Genomic DNA, 11,576 nt, shown 5'->3' with positions numbered 1-11,576 from the left:
AGGATTCTCTATAGTGTGAACCCAATTAAATGAGTTGGTGCTATAACTATGCCAGTCTCTAGAATGGTTGTCACACAGCCTGTCATCCCACTGGCCGCATATCACCCATGATCTCACCAACCATGCCACTAGTGTAAGTGTGGGGCCTATCCCCCAGGCAGGTCATCAGTGTCCACCACCACACTCCCCCTCGAGCTCAACTCCATCTCATGTACACCAAGCAAAGCCCAGAATTTGCGGAGCTTCTCTGTACACCCAATGCTTTGGTGAAGATGTCAGCGGCTTGATCCTGTGTGCTGGCATAAACAATGTCAATGTCTCCTGCAAAAACCTTCTCTTTGACAAAATGGTAGTGGAACTCTATATGCTTCATGCAAGCATGAAAAACTGGGTTCCTGGCCAACTGTATACTGCTAATGTTGTCACAGAAAATGACAACTTGTCTATCCACTTATAGACCCAAATCCGCAACAAGTAGCTTTCTTAACCAAGCTACCTCACATGCTACCATAGTAGCATGTGAGGTAGCTACCATAGTAGCACCTTTGTACTCGGCCTCTGTACTGGATAGAGAAACCGTAGGCTGCTTCTTGCTGCTCCAAGTCACAGCAGCACTCCCCAAAGAAAACATGAAGCCACTAGTAGATCTTCTTTCTGAGATACTATCAGCCCAATCAGCATCTATGTACCCATGTACACATATCTCTGTCCCAGTTTCATAAAATAGTCCACAATGCAAAGTAGACCTCACATACCTCAGTATGGGTCTCAATGCATCCAAATGCAGCTTCCGAGGAACCTACATAAACTAACTCACCAACCCAACAGCATAGCTCAAATCTGGCCTGGTGATCGTCATGTAGATCAAGCTTCCTACTATGCGCCTATACATAGTAGGATCCTCTAAAATCTCTCCTGACGACTTGCCATTCTGATCCAATGGCACTGAGATAGGCTTACAGCCTGTCATACCATACTTGGACATGTCCAAGCCATACTGTCTCTGCAGTAATCCAATACCATGTGGTGACCCAATCACCTCAATGCCCAAGAAATATCTAAGCTCCCCCAGATCCTTCATCTCAAACTTCTGTCTAACCAAGATCTTTAGATGCAGTCAATCCATAAAGATATAAAAGCTACCCAGGATAGACAGAAGAAGTATGCAGATAAGAAAATTCAAAGAAGCAGATATGGTCTTCATTGGAGTACGGCCCAAAAGAAGTTCTCTATCTCTTGGGAAGTACAAGAAGTTATCCCCCAGATACTGTAAGCCATATCTGATTACAAAGAAAGTAAGTGACTTAGCCTATGAACTTCTTCTGCCTCCTCATCTCAAAGTACATAATGTATTTCATGTCAGCCTACTTAAGAAGTATGTAGCAAGCCCGAACCATGTGCTTAATGATGAACTCTTAACTTCTTCAACCCAAGGGCTGATGGAACTCCAACCTAAAGAAATCCTTGATGTTCGAGAGAAGGTTCTCAGGAACAGAATTCTAAGAGAATTATAAGTCAAATGGAAGTTCTGTCCTTTTAAAGACGCCACTTGGGAGAAAGAAGCCGAACTGATGTGGGATTACTCCCAATTTGCGAGATGAGGACATCTCGTGTTTTTCAAGTGGGAGAGGATGTAAGATTCCTCCCTAGCCCCTCAAAATGTCCAGTTTCTTCCCCTGTAATCAATCCCCTTTTCAGAATAATAAAAGATCTTGTTTTTACCTATTTTGGCCTAGAGAGAGATAATTAAGTTTTTAGATATCTTTGGATGGAAAATTATCCTTTCTTATTAAAATAAATTTCCCAAAACAAAAGTTTAAAAATAATTTCCTAAGGTGCATTAGAAATAAATTATAATCAACTCAAAAGACCTTAGTTTAAGGGTCCAGATTTTTTAAAAATTTTGGATTAAGGTTCTAAGGGACCATTAAGATTAATCCAAATGTAGGGAGGAGACAAATTGAAGAAATAAAGAAAAACCTCCCAAAAATGAATAAATGCTCACATAAGATGAAGAGTGGACTAAGGAAACATTAAAAAAAATGAATTTTTGACACCTCAGAGTGAGGGCTCCCCCTCATGAAGGAGGTGCCTTTTTTCTCATCACTACTCTCCATTTTAAATCAATAAAATGAGATATTTTATCTCTCCTCTCTCCTATTTCAAGTCTAGTTCCAAAAAGTAAGCTGAACTGATCCAAAAATGGTCAAAAATTCACCAAACTGATCTGGAAAATTCTAGAATCAGTTTGCTTGGTTTGAGGCTCACTTTTTCCTAAAAATAGAAGCCTCCCCCTTTGTAAAAGCTTAATAGTGTTTATGCACTTTTACTCTACTCCTACCCAGAGCTAATTACATTGAATTTTCTTGATAATTCAATTGTTTTTTACTTAATCCTCTCCAAAGAAATTGGTGGCCACTCTTGATCCAAACAAGAGTAAAACCCTCAATCCCTCAAGCCAAAGGAAGGCTTACAAACTCCATGTAAGCTAAAATTTCTACTTTTAATCCTATGGTTTTCTGATTTCCTTGTTTTTTATAGTTGATTAAAGTGAATTCTAATGCTATGCCTTGAGGAAAAGGCTACCCCCTTCTCTTCTTTACAATTCAGCCTTTCTTTATCCTAGAATGATTAATAAATAAATTGATTAAACTTTTCTTATTGTTCACTCTCTTGAAATTGAAAATTGTGTAGATTAGAGTCCTTTATATCTTATTGGGGTTAATTTAAATAGAAAATAGAATGTTAAAAATTGAGAAATGGTCAGCCATACAAAGGAGATTAAGGAAAAATTTTCTTGAATTTTGTGGAAAAGAAAGTTTATTTTTTATGCTATTTCTAAAAGAGTAATTTCCACCGTTTATGCATTCTAAAAGAAATATTCTTATTTACTCCATGTACATATCCACCTATGAATATGCACGGATATCACTGATATTAATTATTAAAATTATATTCTATGCATAGAAAGATGCAAAATGAAAAAAAATTTATTATAAAAGTGTTGTTTTCATTAAATTTAATTTCTATGCATAGAAAGATGTATAATGGAAATTTTTATTATTATAAAAGTGTTGTTTTCATTGAATTTAATTTCTATGCATAGAAAGATGCATAATGGAAATTTTTATTATTATAAAAGTGTTGTTTTCATTGAATTTAATTTCTATGCATAGAAAGATGCATAATAGAAATTTTTTTATTTTAAAAGTGTTGTTTTTATTAAATTTAATTTCTATGCATAGAAAGATGCATAATAAAAAAATTTAATTATAAAAGTGTTATTTTCATTGAGTTTAATTTCTATGCATAGAAAGATGCATAATGGAAATTTTTTTATTATAAAAGTATTGTTTTCATTGAATTTAATTTCTATCCATAGAAAGATGCATAATGGAAATTTCTATTTATTATAAAACTGTTGTTTTCATTGAATTTAATTTCTATGTATAGAAAGATGCATAATGAAATTTTTTTATAAAAGTGTTGTTTTCATTGAATTTAAATTTTATGCATAGAAAGATGCATAAAGGAAATTTTGTTATAAAAGTGTTATCCTTGTAAAATTTGATTTTTATGCATAAATAGATGCATAAAGAAATTCTTTTTATTTTAAAAGTGTTATTCCTATTAAAATTAATTTTATGCATAAAAGGATTTTCTTTTATATAAAAGTGTTATTCCCATGGCGTTGATTTTATGCATAAATAGATGCATAAAGAATTTTTATATCAAAATTAGAATTCTCTTTAATTCTATGTTTAATTTCTATGAGTATTTGATAAATGAATAAGTAAATACTCAGAGAGAGAAATTTCTATCATTTTATATTCACTCGGATTGTAAAGAAAAAATTTAAAAATCTATCGAAGTCAAAATATTCAGATAAATGATTAATTTATTCCTCATCCAAATTTGTAATTAATTTAGAAATCAATTAAGTGAATATTCAATGAATGAAATTCAGTAAAATAGTAACTGAAATATCACCCCCTTTTCGAGAAAGATAGTTCAGAAAAAATCTTATCAGACTCGAACCCTGAATCAAACTATGAGACCAAACTCTTTTGTCAGTTTCGAGGAAAGAAGATGTGACTAGTTCAAGAAAATACACTCAAATCTCCCACAAAATCTGAAACTAAGTTGAGACCCTTCGAATTGATCTGTGGATCAAGGTTACAGAATTCGAGGAATTCTATTATGAAATTCAGAAATTCGATCAAGAAGTTTTGGGATACTGATTTAAGATATACTCATTGTATTAAAAAAAAATCAAACTAAAAACTTGCATAGAAACCCTATTTTTATAAAGGACTGTGTTACGTCAGAATGCTGGAGGGAGCATTTGGTATGTGTTTTTTCTAAGGGAAGTTTGGTTGCACAGCTGGCGGGGAGTGTTCAAAAGGACAGCTCACGTGGCAAAGCCTGCCCAGGTCATCTTGACCAGCCTCGGTACGGTTAAAATGGTACGCTTTCAATACAATGGACGAGGGCCAACGAAGCAGTCCCTGAGTGAAGTGCCAGGACACCTAAGGAGAATCCTGGAGGGTTCTGACCAGGCGATGCACAGGCTCGCAGTGCCTAGAACACCCATGCGTATGTCATGGAAGATTGTATGATGGACAAATGATTATTGTAATCTGTTAACTGGATCTCGTTGGCTGACGAGCTAGTCTTAAAACGGAGAGTCGAGAGTGATACTATTTTTTTTAGAAACAAGGATTGGATGGAAATTTTGAGTTATGACATCTGTATCCAATAACTTTTTTCTCAATGGATTGTTTTTATAAGTTAAAGTTTTGAAGAGGAGTGTGTACGTATCTGTATTCAAAAGCAAAAGTTAAGAAAGGCATTCAATCATTGGTGGGTGAGTAATTGTCTGGTTCTACCAATTCCAGTGGTTGGGTGGTGGCTAACCCATGGGCTTAGGCTGGAATCAGTAGAGTTTTAATAATGAAATTGAATAATAGGAATATGCTTAGAACTCGAATAGTTAAATAATAACCTGAAGACTTTCTCAAATGAATAGATCAACGGTTGTGCTTGATTTCAGTTAGGAAAAAAGCGTTGATTTCTTCAAGTTAAGTCTGTAATAGTTTTCCTTCTATCTGGTTTAGTCAGGTGAAGGGTAGTTTAGCCTCTTGAACCTGTTAGAAAATTCGTTAAGAAAATGTGGAATCGTCCCCGTTTTTCGGGAAAGGAAAATTTTCCCGGTTTTGGTTTCGGAATGACCACCAGATTAGTCTCGTTTCCGAACATTCGAGGGCGAGGCCTCGAGTGGGAAACCCTGCCCCCCGCACAAGAGGAAGCTGCTATCAATCGGGAATCTCTGATGTGCGGAGGGGAGAGAGGGATCTCACAGCTGGTATTAGAGCACTATTGTAAACTTATGAAACAATGCAGAAATTGCCTAAAATTTTAAAGAAAATCTGGGAAATAATGTTTTTACTTGCTAAGATTATGTTTGAAATGAATTCATAAATTAAAAACTCAATATTGAACTGGATTTTTAGATGGATACTCCAAATCTGTCTAGCATTCCTGGACTTTCCCAAAGTCAGGATATGATCACCTTTGCCTTTGAAAATCTCATCAACTCCGCTACAACCCGTGAAAGCAGAGTGAGACTCGCTCGTCACTTTGAGGATCTATACTTTCCTGATCCAGTAGAGCAACATCAGCATATGTGGTTCTCCGGAGGGCGAACTATTAACGTCAATACCAATCAGCGTCAAAGACTCAGGCAGAATATCTCACTAGCCATGATCTTGATAAGGCTAGGAGTTATTCATTATGTCCAACTCTATAATCATTCACTCCGAAATTTTAGAATTTCTTGCCGAATTTTTAGACTTCTGAGTCGCTTTATTCCTAGGAGTAGAATTACAGCACCATTATCAGTGATGAATTGTGTATATCATAGCATGTCCCCATCGCAGTATCACCTTTTTATGCGTACACGATTGAGGCAGTGACTTTTGGAGCCGAGATGCTCTATGTATATATCAAAAAATTTTGATAATAAATGATGTTTTGCAAAATATTCCAAATTGATTTCGTGCTTGTGAATATTGGTTAGCAAAATTATCAGAGTGAATCTTGTTTTCAAAAATTGGAGTATTTATTCTTTAAGAAATAAATCTCAAAAATTAAATATTCATAAATTTGATGATAGAGTTAAGTTGACAAAAATCTCGTTTTGTCATAATCATGAGGTGCGCGGCTCTTATCGATGATGAAGAGTTAGATCCAAACGTTCGTAAAGCCCTGCACCGATCCTAACCTGGTCCATTCAAGGGTGAAGGGTGAAGGGGAATAGTTAGGAGAAACAATGAAACAATGGATCGAGGCAATGGAAGAGTACTTTGATGTAACTGGTTATAATGAGAGGAGCAAGATGTAACCGGTTATAATGGATCGAGGCAATGGAAGAGTACTTTGATGTAACTGGTTATAATGAGAGGAGCAAGATGTAACCGGTTATAATGGATCGAGGCAATGGAAGAGTACTTTGATGTAACCGGTTATAATGAGAGGAGCAAGATGTAACCGGTTATAATGAGAGGAGCAAGATGTAACCGGTTATAATGAGAGGAACAAGATGACTCTCGCCAGATTAAAAATTATGGAAATGGCACTCCTCGCCAGCTGTTGCAACCGAACTTCCCTTAGAAAAACACATACCAAATGCTCCCTCCAGCATTCTGGCGTAACACACTCCTTTACGAAAACAGGGTTTCTATGCAAGTTTTCAATTTGATTTTCTTTTGAATACAATTGTAAGAAAGCATTATGGGCCCAAGGCCATGGACAACTAGTAAGTAGGTGTGAACTCTTGGGTGGAGTATAAATACCAATGTAAATGGGATTATGGCTCATTCATGATAATGTTATCTATTCCAAGAATCAATGGTGAGCTTCTCCCGTGAGATGCTAAGTGGTGACTCCTTCATGAGCCACTCCCTTGGTGAGGGACTAACCCACCCCTATTACTTTCTTTCATTGGTATCAGAGCATGGCTTTTGATCCATGATTTTTAATTTTCTTTTCTTCTTCTCATTTCGTGAGATTTCTGCTTCATTTGATTCATGGGGGAAGGGGATATGGCTAAGGTAGAGTTTGTGGTTCAAATCTGAGCACATGGACCTATTTTTTTTAGAATGAGTGGACCAAATTGGGGAAAATTTCTAATCTTGATTAGCAGTTGTTAATCAAAAACGTTTTTTGTTTGGGAGCTTTCTTGCAAACCCTAGCCATGGAATCTCAACATGAGCAAAGGGCATTGAGTCTCTCATGTATCTAGCAATGTTTTATGAAGTATTTCACCTATTTTCCATGAGCAATGGGGCTCCCAATGTGGCTGAAAATCACTACCAAAGCTGCCCACGTTTTTCACCAAAGTGACCCTAATCTTCATCTCCTTCAACAAATTCAAGCATTAAGGCTTCCCGGGTGACATTGGTGAGTTGCTCCATCACTTCCTTACAATTTTGAAGCATTCTTTCAAGCTATGGAGTGAATTAGGGTTTTATTACACATAAAACCCCCATTTTCAGAAATTGGACTTTAATCATGGCCATTCATGCTGCTCTTTATGCATTATGAATGCTTGAATGCTACACATAGCCATTCAATGCTATGCCTTGCATATTGGCATAAGTGAGCATAGCTTTGGGCACATTTGGGGGATTGAATAAAATGTTTTGGGTTGGAAGTCTGCTTTTTGGTGACCGTTTTCCATTGCCGGTTGCACGTTTTTGGTCATAACTCTCTCATACGAACTCCGTTTTTAGAGTTCTAGTACTCAAAACGACCGGCTCGTCGTCCTCTTCGAGACGAGCTATAGGTCTTGAGGTGCAGCATTCAGCAAGTGCTTTCTGTTTTCACTTTTGTACTGGATTTTCTAGTCCCGAGCGGGAACTCGTGCCCAGAACGCGACCCGAGATCACCGCTTTGTGACACTTGGATGTTGTTGGATGTGTTGTTGGATGTTGTTAATGATGGGATTGTAATGGAGCTATGAAAGGGCATGGTCATGATGCCATTATGATTTGTAAAATGATAAAAGCATGAGTCATGCTTACACATGTAAGTGATCTTACCCTCATCCCATTTGTGAATTCCAATCACATACACTCACCATTGCATTCACTTTCATTTCCTAGTGAATCTAGCAATGTGTGAGGGTACCTTGGCATGGGTTGGAGAGGCCAAGGGGAGCATGTCATGAATCTACCATGCCGTGATTGCCTTGGAAAAGCGGTATGGTGGAGGATTAGGTACATTGGTGGTGAAGACATGGCCTCAACCTTCACCTTGGAGGAAAACTTGGTGAAGGGGTGAGAAGTGCTTGGCCGGGAGATCGGCAAGCATCAACGCGCTTCATCGACATCAAAGCCATACTTGAGCCAAAGCAAAGCAAAGCAAAGCAACAAACCTCTACATCGACTCAAGTTGCATCATGACAAAGGGGTGATGCCATATGGATTTGCATGCAAAAATGCTTTGTGGTTGATGCCTTGCAATGGTCAAAATGCTTTGTGGATTGATACCTTGCAATGGTCAAGTGGTTAATGATGATACAAATGCATGGGTAGATTGAGATTTGCAAGCAAAAGCGGGGAAGTTATGGCAAAATTTTTGCAAAAACTTGCCTAGTTGCAGTCAGGGCAGAACCCTAAATTTTAGGGTTTACAAAGATTATTCCAAATCTGTCCTTGATGATTCTTAATCTACACATCAAGACCTTTCTAACAAGCCGAAGATCTCTGAAATCGGAGAAGTTTGGAGCGGTCAAAGTCAAAGTTTGACTTTCAGCCGGGACAGTTGACTGGTCAAAGGCAGTTGACTTTTTCAAATCTGTTTTTGGGGATCCTTATTAGTCTCATCGAGAGCTTTCCAACGATATAAAGATCATCAAAATCTGATATCGTTTGGATAGTGAACTAAAAGTTGGGCCTCTATCGCAAACCCTAAAACAGAGAGTACTTGCACACCAGATTTTTCTTGCCCCAGGCATTCAGCTCCAAGATCTTATCATTACGGATCTATCGAGCTAAAGAGAAGCAAAATCGGACTTGTCTCCAAAGAGTTTTGGCATATTTGGTGATTTGGTCACATTTTGGAGCAAAACAGTGAGCTAGTTTACAAGTGGGACCAAATTTCATGCATGGAAATGACTAGAGGGGGACAAAACAAAGGAGTTCGGAGTGAGCAAGATGCTAAGCAACCCGAACTGGGGTGGGTTAGTCCCTCACCAAGGGAGTGGCTCATGAAGGAGTATTGAAAGAAAGTAACTGGGGTGGGTTAGTCCCTCACCAAGGGAGTGGCTCATGAAGGAGTCACCACTTAGCATCTCACGGGAGAAGCTCACCATTGATTCTTGGAATAGATAACATTATCATGAATGAGCCATAATCCCATTTACATTGGTATTTATACTCCACCCAAGAGTTCACACCTACTTACTAGTTGTCCATGGCCTTGGGCCCATAATGCTTTCTTACAAACCATCCCTTCCCCAATGGTTTCGTCCTCGAAACCTCAAATGAATACCCCAAATTCGGAGAAGAATGTTCCATTTGGCTGAATTTACACCAACCCATATTGCTCTATCAATGCTTCATATCCCTCCAATGCTGAAATAGGTTGCCATGAAGCTTCTTCCTTAGGTAAACCCTTCCATTGAACAAGATACTCCACCAAGGTACGAGTGCGAAGTACCTTTTTCCTTGTACCCAAGATAGCTTCTGGAATGTATTCAATCATTCCCTCTTCATTCATTGGAGGTAACTCATCAACCATTTGATCGATCATACCCACATATCCTTTCAAGTGAGAGACATGAAACACATCATGAATCTTTGTTGTAGATGGAAGTAAGAGTTGATATGCAACCTCCCCAACTCTTCGTATCACTTGATAAGGACCATAATAGCGATGAGCTAGTTTGGTGTTTGTGCTTCCCTTCAAAGACGCATATCTTGACTTTGGTATTCTCAAAAGAACCCAATCTCCCAGTTTGAATTCCAATGGTCTTCGATGAACATTGGCATATTGTCTCATTTTCTCTTGTGCAACCTTCAAATTACTTTTGCATTGTTGCAACAAAGCTTGCATCCTTTCAGCTTCCTCCTTGGCATTATGGTTAGAAGTCTCATATGTACCCACCAACATAGGCAAATTGACCTTGTAACCATATAAAGCCTCAAAGGGTGACATGCCAATGCTCACATGATATGTTGAGTTGTAAGCAAACTCAGCCAAAGGTAACCAATCATCCCATGTGCTTTGAGTATCATGACAATAGTGGCGTAGATATGTTTCCACCCATTTGTTTACTCTTTCTGTTTGACGATCGGTTTCGGGATGATAGGCGGTGCTTGGAGTAAGCTTGGTTCCCATATATTCAAACAATGTTCTCCAAAAAGTGCTCATGAATTTGACATCGCGATCACTCACAATTTGTGACGGCATACCATGCAACTTGAAAACCCCATCAACAAATTGCTTGGCAACATTTTGGGCTGAATATGTGACCTTGGAAGGAATGAAATGGGCCACTTTGGTCAATCTATCCACCACAACATACAAGCTGTCCCACCCTTTCTTTGTGCGCGGAAGGTTAGTAATGAAATCCATTGATATATGACTCCATTTGCCTTCGGGAATGGGCAATGGCTGAAGCAAACCTCCCGGTTTATGTGTAGGATCCTTGTTCAATTGACATGACCGGCACCCACTTACATAAGCATGAATGCTCTTCCACATCCCCTTCCAAAAGAAACTTTTCCTTATTGCATCAAAGGTTTTGTAGACACCCAAATGACCAGCCATAGGAGTACAATGCATCTCTTCCATGATCTTCTTGATAAATGATGAAGTAGGAACCAAGTAGACTTTTCCTTTGTAGTAGAGGAGACCATTTTTCAGCTCATAATGGGGTAACTCTTCACATACATCTTGCTGTAATTTCTGCACTATTTGTGAGGTTTCTTCATCAAACAAGTACTCTTCTTGTATCTCCATGATCCAATCTTTATGCACCTCAGAAATAGCATACAATGAGTAGGCCCACATACGAGACAAGGAATCGGCAACCACATTTTCTTTGCCCTTTGTGTATGTGATTTCAAAATCATAGTTTTGTAGTGTTGCTACCCACCTTCTTTGCTTAGGAGACAAATTGGGTTGTGTGAGGAAATACTTCAGCACCCTATGATCACTTCTCACATAAAAATGACTCCCATATAAGTAATGGTGCCATTTCTTGATAGCATGGAGTATAGCAATCAACTCTTGCTCATACACATGGAGTTCTCTTTCTTTGTCATTCAGCTTTCTACTTTCATAAGCAATGACTCCATGGTCTTGGTAAAGTACCGCACCAATCCCTCTTCCACTTGCATCCGCCCTTATTGTGAAAGGTTTGGTGAAGTCTGGACATACCAAAATAGGTGCTGATGTGAGCATCTTCTTCATATCTTCAAAGCTTTTGTTGGCAATGGCATCCCAAAAGAAGGTTTCCTTCTTCAATTTATCCGTCATTGGGGCTGCAATTTCTGCATAGTGGGCAA

Source organism: Cibotium barometz, chromosome 13, assembly GCF_041138505.1.
Source record: "Cibotium barometz isolate CiBa-2024 chromosome 13, ASM4113850v1, whole genome shotgun sequence".
Classification (NCBI taxonomy): domain Eukaryota; kingdom Viridiplantae; phylum Streptophyta; class Polypodiopsida; order Cyatheales; family Cibotiaceae; genus Cibotium; species Cibotium barometz.
The sequence above is the reverse complement of the archived record's forward strand: the minus strand, read 5'-3'. Positions refer to the sequence as shown.